Source organism: Sorex araneus, chromosome 6 (genome assembly GCF_027595985.1).
Source record: "Sorex araneus isolate mSorAra2 chromosome 6, mSorAra2.pri, whole genome shotgun sequence".
In the NCBI taxonomy this organism is placed as follows: domain Eukaryota; kingdom Metazoa; phylum Chordata; class Mammalia; order Eulipotyphla; family Soricidae; genus Sorex; species Sorex araneus.
Window position 1 is genome coordinate 74411011 of NC_073307.1, and position 12485 is coordinate 74423495.

Sequence of the window (12485 nt, forward strand, 5' to 3'; positions counted from 1 at the left end):
GAAGGAAGGAAGGAAGGAAGGAAGGAAGGAAGGAAGGAAGGAAGGAAGGAAGGAAGGAAGGAAGGAAGAGGAAGGAAGGAAGGAAGGAAGGAAGGAAGGAAGGAAGGAAGGAAGGAAGGAAGGAAGGAGGAAGGAAGGAAGGAAGGAAGGAAGGAAGGAAGGAAGGAAGGAAGGAAGGAAGGAAGGAAGGAAGGAAGGAAGGAGGGAAGGAGGGAGGAAGGAAGGAAGGAAGGAAGGAAGGAAGAGGAAGGAAGGAAGGAAGGAAGGAAGGAAGGAAGGAAGGAAGGAAGGAAGGAAGGAAGGAAGGAAGGAAGGAAGGAAGGAAGGAAGGAGGAAGGGAGGAAGGGAGGAAGGAAGGAAGGAAGGAAGGAAGGAAGGAAGGAAGGAAGGAAGGAAGGAAGGAAGGAAGGAAGGAAGGAGGGAAGGAAGGAAGGAAGGAAGGAAGGAAGGAAGGAAGGAAGGAAGGAAGGAAGGAAGGAAGGAAGGAAGGAAGGAAGGAAGGAAGGAAGGAAGGAAGGAAGGAAGGGAGGGAGGGAGGGAGGGAGGGAGGGAGGGAGGGAGGGAGGAAAAGAGGGAGAAGGGAGGAAGGAAAGGAGGGAGGATGGAAGGACGCACATAAATTACCTGAATTCATAGCTTAAGATCTTAGAAAATGATCAGGTTTTCACTAGGCAGGAGGAAAGAAATAATAAAACTTAGAGCAGAAATCAATGAGCTGGATTCCCCAAAACCAACCTAAAAGATCAAAGAAACCAAGAGCTGGTTCTTTGAGAAAATAAACAAGATTGATAAAACACTAGCAAGACTCTCAAAGAAAGTGATAGAGAACTCTAATAAACTGAATCAGAAATGAAAATGGGGACATCACAAAAGAAACCAAAGAAATTCAAAAGGTCACCAGACATTACTTTGAAAGTATGTGTGCCACAAAACAAGAGAACCTAGAAGGAATGGATAAATTCCTGGATTCCTATAACCTCCCAAGGCTGAACCAAGAAAATCTGAAATGCCTGAATAGACCTATCATATCAAGGAAATTGGAACAGTAATCAAAAGTCTTCCCAAAAAAATAAGCCCAGGTTCAGATGGATTCACTTGTGAATTCTTTCAAATCTTTAAAGAGGAACCTATTACCAGTACTTTTCAGGCTTTTCCAGGAAATTTAAGAAACATAAACACTCCCAAACAGTTTCTTGAGGCAAATATCACCCTAATACCAAAAGCAGAGATATCACAAAAACGAAAATAACAGGCCAGTATCCTGACAAACAAAGATGCAAAGATCCTCAACAAAATAGACCATACACCATGATCAAGTGGGACTCATCCTGGGGATGCAAGGATGGTTGGGTTTTTTGGTTGTTTTAATTTTATTGAATCACTGTGAGAAGTTACAAGCTTTCGTGTTTGGGTTACAATCACACAGTGATCAAACACCCATCCCTCCACAGGAGTTCATCCCCCACCCCCAACATCCCCATCGCTAGTCACCAGGGAGATGCAAATCAAAACAACAATGAGATATCATCTCACAGCACAGAGACTGGCACACATTCAAAAGAACACAAGCAACCAGTGCTGGCAGGGACGTGGGGAATAAGGGACACTCTTTCACTCTAGGTGGGAATGCCAACTGATCCTACCTTTGTGGAAAACAGTATGTTCTTCAAAAACTAGAAATTGCAAGGATGGTTTAACATTCGAAAATCAATGAACATAATCCATCATACCAATAAAAGAAAAGATAAAACCATATGCTCTTATCAATATATGCAGAGGAAGCATTTGACAACATCCAGCACTCGTTTATGATGAAAAAAAAGAAAACTCTCAGGAAAATGGCAGTTGAAGAGCTTTCATCAATACAGTCAAAGCCATCTACCACAAGTCCATGGCAAGCATTATTCTCAATGAGGAAAAGCCTTCCCTCTAAGATCAGGGACAAAACAAGAATGCCCACTCTTGCCACTTGTATTCAATATGGTACTGGAAGTTTTTGCCATAGCAGTTAGGCAATAAAACTATATTAAGGGCATCCAGATAGGAGAGGAAGAAATCAAGCTCCAACTATTTGCAGATGACATGACACTATAATTAGAGAACCCTAAAGCCTCTAACATTAAGCTCCTAGAAACAACAGACTTGTAAAAGACTTGTAAAGTCACAGACTATAAAATCAATAACCAAAAGTCCATGACTTTCCTATATGTAAGTAATGAGAGAAGAAAGTGATATGAAATAAACAATCCATTCTCAATCATGCCTCAGAAATCAAGTAACTTGGAATCAGACTAACTAAGGAGGTAAAGGACATGTACAAAGAAAACTACAAAACACTACTTCAAAAAAATAAAAGAGGACATGAGGAATTGGAAATACATCCCCTGCTCATGGATTGAAAGAATTAACATTGTCAAAATGGCAATATTCCACAAAGAATTATCCAGATTCAATGATATCCCTATATGGATACCCATGATATTTTTCAAAGATTGATAAAAACACTCCTGATCATATGGAACAACAAGCCCCCAGGAATAACTAAAGCAATTCTTTGGGCGGGGGGAAAGATGGGAGGCATCACCTTCCCCAACTTCAAACTGTTCTACAAGTTGGTGATAATTAAAACAGCATTGTATTGGCATAAAGATAGATCTGCAGACTAATAGAATAGGGTTGAATATCCTTACACAGACCCACAAATATATGATCATTTAATATTTGATAAGGGAGCAAGAAGTATAAAGTGGAGCAAGGAAAGACTCTTTAATAAGTGCTGTTGGCAAAACTTGACAGCTACATGCAAAAATATATAATAAAACGGCTCAGACCTCTACACACCACTGTGCACAAAAGTCAGAGAAAAATGAATTAAAGGCCTCAAAATCAGACCAGAATCCACAAGGTACACTGAAGAAAAGATCAGCATAATCTTCCACGATGTTGAAGCTAAAGCTGTCTTCAAAGTGAAATGCCACTGACAAAGCAAATGGAAGCAAAGATAAACAAATGAGACTATCTTAAACTAAGAAGCTTCTGCACCTCAAAAGAAACAGTGACCAGGATACAAAGACAGCCTATGGAATGGAAAAAGATATTTACCCATAACCCTTCTGATAAGGGTTTAATATCAATGATATATAAGGCACTGGTTGAACTGTACAAGAAAACATCCAATCCCATCAGAAAATGGGACAATGAAATGAACAGAAACTTTCTCAAAGAAGAAATCTGAATGGCCAAAAGGCACATGACAAAATGCTCTTCATCACTAATCATCAGGGAGATGCAGATCAAAACAACAATGAGATATAATCGCACACCACAGAGACTGGCTCACACCAAAAGAACAAAAGTAACCGGTGTTGGCATGGATGTGGGGGGAATGGGACTCTCCCTCAATGTTGGTGGGAATGCCAACTGATCCAACCTTTTTTGAAAATAATATGGACGTTTCTCAAAAAATTAGAAATTGAGTTCCCATTTGACCCAGCAATACCAATTCTGTGATTATACCTGGGGTCCCAAAAACACACAGCAGATACCCTTTGCATTCCCATGTTCATTGCAACATTATTCACCATAGCCAGAATCTGGAAACAATCTAAGAGCTCAAGAACAGACAAATGGATAAAGAAATTATGGCACCTCCTAAGACCCCCAACATAGAGGTAGGACTTTTCAGTGATGTAGCTTGTAGGCGGTCCTGGGGGGGGGGGGGGCATTACCAGCATGCCTTCTACCCAGATAAGATCCAGAGCTGCGGCTCGAGAAACAGACCCTCTGCTCCTAAAGACTATGATCCGAGATGTCTTCTAACCCATTTTGGCACCCAGAGTGGCTTCTTACAGAAATGCATCTAGACTGTGAACTGAACTAAAATATCAGAAATCCAAAACCGCATGGCCGCAATAGCGCTCATAGAGTCTTCATCTCAGAAATGAAAAGAAATTATTAAATGATGCCTTTTCAGCAGGCCTGATTGTTGGGGGGAAATTCCAAACAATAACAGCGAGTTCTCTATTGAAATATTGAATGTATTCAAAGTATAGAGAGAATAAAGTTAAGATTATTAGCTACTTAGGTGGGGGGGAATGAGAAGGGGGTATATTGAGATTCTTGGTGGTGGAACATGTGCACTGGTGAAGGGATGGGGGTTAAATCATTATATGACAGAGACTTAAATCTGAAAGCTTTGTATTTTTTTTCACGGTGATTCTATAAAATAAAATCTTAAAAAAATAAATTAAATTAAAAAATAAGATAAATAAATAAAAGAAGCTATGGCACATCTACACAATGGAATACTATGCAGCTGTTTGGAAAAATTAAGTAATGAAATTTGCTTTCATTCAGCTTTCATAACTGGATATACATGTAGAGTATCATGCTGAGTGAAATGAGTCAGAAGGAAAGGGACAGATATAGAATGACTGCATTCATTTGTGGTATATAAAAATATATATAGTAAAATAATATTGATGGCCAGGGAAAACAGTGTTTAGGAGGACTGGTCAATGTTTGGATCTAACCACAAGTTAGGGGCTGAGGGTAGGTAAGATTGAGAAGGGACCAGTATGACAATAATAGCTGGGAATGATCACTGTGGACAAGAACTGAGTGTTAAAAGTAGATTAAGGAATATTCTTTATAACCTTTCAGTATGAATATTGCAAACTACAATGCCCAAAGTGGGGAGAGAGAGACACAGAGACAGACAGAGAGAATAGAAGAAAAGTGCCTGACATAGAGGCAGCAGGGAATGGGGGGGTGGAGGGTGATGGGAGGGAACCTGGGGACACCGGTCCTGGGAAATGTACACTGGTGGGGGGGGGGGTGTTGGAATACTGTATGACTAAATCTAATCATGAACAATAATTGGGTTTATTGAACAGCTTTATAAGGGTCTATCTCAGTGATTCAATAAAAAATGTTTTAAAAGTGCAGGTGTATTTTTCTTCAGTGTGTTTTTGGCCCCTTGGGGGTATAGTCACTAGTGGATGCATTTTGCTTGGTGGAAACTTGCTAATAGTTTGTTGATCCTGTTTATTTTTTCAAAGAAAAATCTCCAGTTTTGTTAATCTTCTGGAATTTTTTTTTAAATCCCAGATTATTAATTTCTTCTCAAAGTTTTATTATTTCCTTACTCCTGCCTGCTTTGGGATCCTTTTGTTGGCCAATTTCTTCAGCCGTTTAGATAGGTTATATACATGTGGACTCTTTATTCCTTCCTGATGTTTGCAGAGCTATGAATGTTTCTCTTAGCACCAATATTGCTGTGTCCCACAAGTTTTAGTAGCTCACGTCTCATTTTATTTCATTGCTAAAATTCTCTGGGGACAAAAAATAATACGATGGGGAGGGTGTTTGCCTTTCACATGGTCAACCTAAGTTCCAATCTCAGCACTTTATATGGTTGCTGAACCCTTCAAGAATTTTCTTTTTAGAATACTTCTCTTTGCCAATCCCTTACAGTGCTGCCTGTCCCAATTAATTAACAATTAATGAAGAATTAATTCCTGATCACAGAGCCAGTAGTAAGACCTGAGCACCACTGGGTGTGTCCAAAAGAGAACACACAAAAAATAATTTCCAGGTATTATAATATATACTCATAATATACTATTCATATGATATAAATATATACTATATATAAATATATACTAGAGAGAGAAATATACTATATATTTATATACATATATTTAGTATGCTAAAATATAAATCTACTAAATTTTATCATGATCATGATCACAAAATCCCATTAATCGTCGATTTCTCGAGCGGGCCCAGTAACCTCTCAATTCGTCCTTTTCCTGAGATCTTAGAAGTCTCTCTCAACTCAGCCCTCTCAAGGATGTCTCATTGGAGGCTCTTTCAGGGTCAGGGGAATGAGATCCAGCTTGTTCCTGGATTTAGCATATGAATACACCATGGGAAGCTTGCAAGGCTGTCCCATGTGGGCAGGAAACTCTCAGAAGCTTGCCATTTTCTCCCAGAGGGAGTAGTAGGCTACAAGGTATCATGCAACCGCAACCGCAAAGCAGCCACGTGCTTCTGGGAGCTTTATTTTAAGTCTCTGGATGTTGGCCATTGATGGGATTATACACACCTGGGTTCCTCTGCCGGTACCTTCATGCGTGAGGCCTGTCTGAACATGTGAAAAGGGGCCTTGAGCATGGCTGTAGCTAGGTTCCGGTGGTCTTTGGCCGCCGGGAGCTCTGCTGGGGTGGGGAGGGAAGCTGGAGCCCATCCCCTCCGAGGAGCCCTGGGAAAACTAAAACTAAATTATATATATAAATTACATATTATTATAAATTAAATATATATAAATTATGTATATATTATATAAAACATATAAAAAATTATGTTTATAAATTTATAAAATTTATAAACATATAATATATATATCTGTAAGATAACATTGGGTTTGTCCTTTTAGCCTTGCCACAGGGAACTTAGTTTACCTTAAAGCAATGTCCTTTCTGTATGGACACAGGAAGACAGTTAATATTATGCTTTGCAACTCGGGAACTGATTGACTCCAATAATATTTACTCTTGGGCATCTGCTTTCTCAACTCAGTTGCCCTTAGTTGCTAGCACCCCAAAATCAGGGTCCTGACGAGGGACAGAATGGATCCAGGGCAAGCTCTGAGCTACCCTGGCATCAAAATGGGTCAGATCAAAGCTTCCCAAGACTCAACTATAAGTTGAGAGCATGGTCATAGACAAATGCTGTCATGATCCCAAAGTAACAACGAGACTAGGACCTTGCCGGGGTTAGGAAGACTAACCTGGCCTGCGGACTGTGGTCTAGAAAATATAGTGAGATGTCCTCAGGAAGAACCAGACTTTAAGTTTGATATATCTCTTACTGTGCTCATACAGAATGACATTGCTAGAAATATTAGAAGTAGATTTGCTACAACTATTTAAGGGGATTACTAGCTGAGGAAAGAAGAAAGTGACACACCCTGGATGGGATTCCGCCCTTAAGTGGATCTCCTAGTAATCTGGAGTGATCTCCTTAGATGAAATTTTGTTAATCTCCTGGAGAAGTGGTCTTACCCCTCTTTGTTGATTTGTTAATGTTCAACCCACCTTTTTGTCACCACCCTATATGAATGCTATATAAAGTAAGACTGTAAGAGAAGTAGAGGGAGAAGTCACAGAAGCAGAGCACAGAGTTAAAAAGAATCATCGGAACCAGAAGTAGGGGAAAGAAAGAGCACAAAGCGAGTGAGAATCAGAGTCAGAGCCAGAGTCAAAAGTGAGAGTGGGTTGGGCTCCAGAGACTGAAGCAGAAGGGCTCCAGAGAGAGAGATCAGAAGAGAGATCTGAAGAGACCAGAGGAGACATGACAGAGAGAGGTCAGAAGAGACCAGAGGAGAGACTACAGAGACAGGGACAGAGATACAGAGACAGACAGTAGAGAGCACAGCGGCAAAAACAGAAGCAGAGCACAAAGGAGGAGGCATCCTGATCTGGTCCATTTACAGCAGCTCAAGAGCACCAAACGCGAGCGGTGAGAGAGAGAGAGAGAGAGAGAGAGAGAGAGAGAGAGAGAGCTGCCCAAGAGCCATCACCATCACCCTTCCATGCGCGCATTTGTATTTTTTAATCTATCTACTAAGCATATTATATATCTAAATCCCTATCTTTTATTTCTTCCCTCAAATTTATTTTCTTGCTGAGTTTCAGTCTAGTTGATCTATCAAGAGGTAACAAAGCAGTGTTGAATTCTCTAGCTATTACAATGTTGCAATCAATGGCTTCCTCTAAGTCTACTTGTCGTTTTAAGGATTTTGCTGGTCCCTTAGGTACATAGGTCTTTTGAAGTATGTGTTCTTCCTGATAGGCTGGAGCGATAGCATAGCGGTAGGGCGTTTGCCTTTCACCCAGCCAACCTGTGTTAGATTCCTCCGCCCCTCTTGGAGAGCCTGGCAAGCTACCAAGAGTATCGCGCCCGCACGGCAGAGCCTGGCAAGCTACCTGTGGCGTATTGTATATGCCAAAAACAGTAACAATAAGTCTCACAATGAGAGACGTTACTGGTGCCTGCTCGAGCAAATCGATGAGCAACGGGATGACAGTGACAATGATAGTTCTCCTGATACATATATCTCTTGATCATTAAGAAATAACACTACCAATTCTTGTCCAGGGTGATCATTAAAAGAGAATTTTTAAGAAAAAAAGAAGTAACACTCTGTATCATAACTTTTTAAGCCTGAAGTCGATGTTCTCTAATACAAGTATGTCCACCATGGCCTTTTTTGTGGGGGTTGTTTGCTTGAAATATTGTCTTGCCCCCTTTGATTTTGAGACTGTGCCTGACCTTTCTGTCCAAATGTTTTTCATTTAGGCAGCAGAAGGTTGGAAAAATTATTAAATCCATCCTACCACATTTAGGCCACTGAAATTGAGTGAAATTATCACAGAGTTTTATACCAGCTATCTGTAGAAGTTTGACATATTTGTGACACATCTTAAAGCAGTTCCTTCAATTTTTCTCATAAAATTAGGTTTAATTAAATGAAATTTCTGAGCTGTTATTTATCCATGAAGTTTTATATTTTTCCTTCAAATCTGAATAAGAATATGACTGGGTAAAATATTCTTGGTGAAATATTTATTTCATTGAGTGTTTACTACTACATCCTATCATTGTCTTTGGGACCATAGGGTTATATTTGATAAATCTGCTGTAAATCTTAAGGTTGTTCCTTTGTGTGTGATGTTCTTCATTCATTTTGCTGCTTTCAGTTTTCTATCTACCTATGGCTTCTGTCATTCTGATTAGGATGTGTCTTGGAGTGTTTATTTGGGTCTCTTTTAGCTGGTACTCATCGGGCCTTTTGAATATGGTTTCCTGTGCTCTTTAATTCTGGAAACTTCTCAGTGATGATGTTTTTTAAATTTTGTTTTATTGAATCACTGTGAGAAACAGTTACAGGCTTTCATGTTTGAGTTGCAATCATACAATATTCAAACACCCATCCCTCCACCAGTGCACATTCCCCACCATCAATCTCCCCAGTATACCCCCTTTCCCACCACTCCTCCCATCTCCCTGGCAGACAATTTCTCACATACTCTCTACTTTTGGGCATTATGGTTTGCAACATAGATACTGAGAGGTCATCACTTTTGGTCCTTTATCTACTTTCAGCACACATCTCCCATCCGGACCGATGCTGCCAACCATCATTTTCTTAGTGATCCCTTCTCTATTCTAGCTGCCTTCTCCCCTGCTCATGAGACAGGCTTCAAACTATGGAGCAATCTTCCTGGCCCTTGTGTCAACCATCCTTGGGTGTCAGTCTCATGTTATTTTATACTCCACAAATGAGTGCAGTCCTTCTATGTCTGTACCTCTCTTTGTGACTCATTTCACTTAGCATGATACTCCCCATATCTATCCACTTATAAGCAAATTTCATTACTTCATCTTTCCTAACAGCTGCATATTATTCCATTGTGTAGATGTACCTTTAACTAGTCGTCTGTTCTCGGGCACTCAGGTTGTTGCCAGATTCTGACTATTGTGAATAATGCTGTAATGAATATAAAGGTACAAATGTCATTTCTACTATGTTTTTTTGCATCCTTGGGATACATTCCCAGAAGTGGTATTGCAGGGTCATATGGAAGTTCCAAATTGTTTTCCAGAAAGGATGGAGCAGTTGTCATTCCCACCAACAGTGAAAGAGCATCCCTTTCCCCCACATCCACGCCAGCACTGGTTGCTTTTGTTCTTTTGAATGTGTGTCAGTCTCTGTGGTGTGAGATGATATCTCATTGTTGTTTTGATCTGCAGCTTCCTGATGACTAGTGATGTGAAGCAGTTTTTCATGTGCCTTTTGGTCATTTGTATTTTTTTTTTTTTGAGGAAGCTTCTGTTCCTTTCTTCTCCCCATTTTTTGATGGGGTTGGAAGTTTTTTTCTTGTACAATTCTACTAGTGTCTTATATATCCTGGATATTAATCCCTTATCAGATGGGTATTATTGTATCAGTCTTCCCGTGATTCATCGATTTACTCGAGCGGGCACCAGTAACGTCTCTATTCCTCTCAGCCCTGAGATTTTAGCGCCTCTCCTTACTCATGTTTCCCAACAATAGGAGGCTCTTTCAGGGTCAGGGGAATAAGACCTATTGTTACTGTTTTTGACATATTGAATAGGCCACGGGTAGCTTGCCAGGCTCTGTCCGTACGGGCGGGATACTCTCGGTAGCTTGCCGGGCTCTCCAAGAGGTATGTATACTGTCATCCTGTTGATCAATGATTTGCTCATGCGGGCCCAGTAATGTCTTCATTCATCTTAACCCTGAGATTTTAGCAGCCTCTCTTTACTCGTCCTTCCTAATGGTGCCACATTAGAGGCTCTTCAGTGTCAGGGAAGTGAGACCCATCATTGTTACTGTATTTGGCATATGAATATGCCACGGGGAGCTTGCCAGGCTTTACCATGCAGGCAGTAAACTCTCGGTGGCTTGCCAGGTTCTCCAAGAAAGGGAATTAGGTTATCAGGTGTTGTTCAGCCACATCGCAGCCATGCACTTTCGGGGTCTCTGGATATTGGCCATTGATGAGATAACATGGTGCTGAGGGCAGTTTCTGGGTGTGACTGCCTAGGTACTGGAAAATGGGGAACCTGGGTGGAAGAGGCCCAGTCCCAATCTGAGCAGCTTTGGAGATCTCGGCCCTGGGTCCCACACACCTGGATTCCTCTGCTGGTTCCTTCATGTATGAGGCTTGTTCGAACGTGTGGAGGGTGGCCTTGAACATGGCTGTGGCTGAGTTCTGGAGGTCTTTAACTGCCGGGACTCTGCTCAGAGCAGGGAGGGAAACTCAACCCACACCCTCCAAGGGGTGCCCTGGAGGTGAAGACAGCTAGGCACAGGAGCAAGAGACTGCGTCACTCTCTTCCAGGATCTTGGTTTTATAGTCTCTGGATGTTGGCCGTTGATGGGATTACATGGCACTGGGGGAAGTTTCTGGGTGTGACTGCCTAGCTACTGGATAATGGGGAATCTGGGTGGAAGAGGCCTAGTCCTGATCCCAGCAGACTTGGAGATCTTGGCCCCGGGTCCTGAACACCTGGATTCCTCTGCCGGTTCCTTCGTTCAAACGTGTGGAGAGTGGCCTTGAGCTTGGCTGTGGCTGGGTTCCAGAGGTCTTCATATCAAATGGTTATTGGGTAAATATTCTTTCCCATTATGTAGACTGTCTCTGTATTCTGGTCACTTTTTTTTTGAAGTGCAGAAGCTTCTTAGTTTGATTTATTTATGTTTGTTTCCACTTTCTTGGTCAGTGGTATTTCATCCTTAAAGATGCTTTTAGCTTCAATATCATGGAGGTTCTGCCTATATTTTCCTCCTTGTACCTTATGGATTCAGGTCTGATATTGAGGTCTTTAGTCCACTTTGATCTGACTTTTGTGCTTGGCATTAGACAGAGGTCAGAGTTTATTTATTTTGCAGGTAGCCATCCAGTTTTCCCAGCACCACTTATTGAAGAGGCTTTCCTCGTTCCGCTTCACATTTCTTGCTCTTTTGTCAAAGAGTAAGTGATAATATATGTGAGTCTGTGACAGAATATTCAAATGTGTTCTGTTGGTATGCAGGTCTGTTTCTAACCCAATACCATGTTGTTTTAATTACTACTGCTTTGTAGTATAGGTAGGGGAGGAAGAACGAGCCCACATAAGTAACCTAACCTCACAGCTCAAGAGCTTGGTTAATGACCAACAAAAGGAGCCCAACCCGAGCAGGAGGAAGGAAATAATAAAACTCAGAGCAGAAATTAACGAGGTGGAAACCCAAAAAACAATCCAAAAGATCAATGAAACCAAGAGCTGTTTCTTTGAGAAAATAAACAAGATCAATAAATCTCTAGCAAGACTCACAAAGAAGGGGAGAGAGAAAACCCTAATAAACTGAATCAGAAATGAAAATGGGACATCACAACAGAAACTACAGAAATTCAAAGGATCTTCAGGGATTACTTTGAGAAGTAATAATTTTTTTTTTTTTTTACTAATGCTTCTTTATCAAAATTGTCTTCTTGGGTCTCTAGTACTATAATGATTTTTTTTGCTTTTTTTGAGGAGCCACATCCAGCGATGCTCAGGGGTTATTCTGGCAGTGCTTGGGGGACTATCTGGGATGCTGGGGATTGAATTTGGGTTGGCCGCATGCTAGACAAACGCCCTACCTGCTGTACTATTGCTCCAGCCTACTATAATGATTCTTATGTTGTTCCTCTTGAATTGATTCTTTTGGTAGGGCTATGATTTTGACAATATTAATCCTTCTAATCCATAAATAAGATATATGTTTTTGTTTCAAAAATATGTAATTCTTCATGAATTTGCATATTATTTTCTTTATGTGTGTGAATGTGTATTCTAGGGACAATAAAGCTATGTGCTTCAATTCTAAACGCTAAACAAATTGAAACCATGTATTTTAAAAATGTCTT

The 12485-nt window shown here is 40.7% G+C and overlaps 1 protein-coding gene across 1 annotated transcript in view; it reads left to right on the plus strand.

The window, feature by feature from the left end:
• DNAH9 (dynein axonemal heavy chain 9) overlaps positions 1 to 12485 on the plus strand; it is a 570390-nt gene that overhangs the window by 424103 nt on the left and 133802 nt on the right. The gene's annotated exons all lie outside the window — the stretch shown is intronic.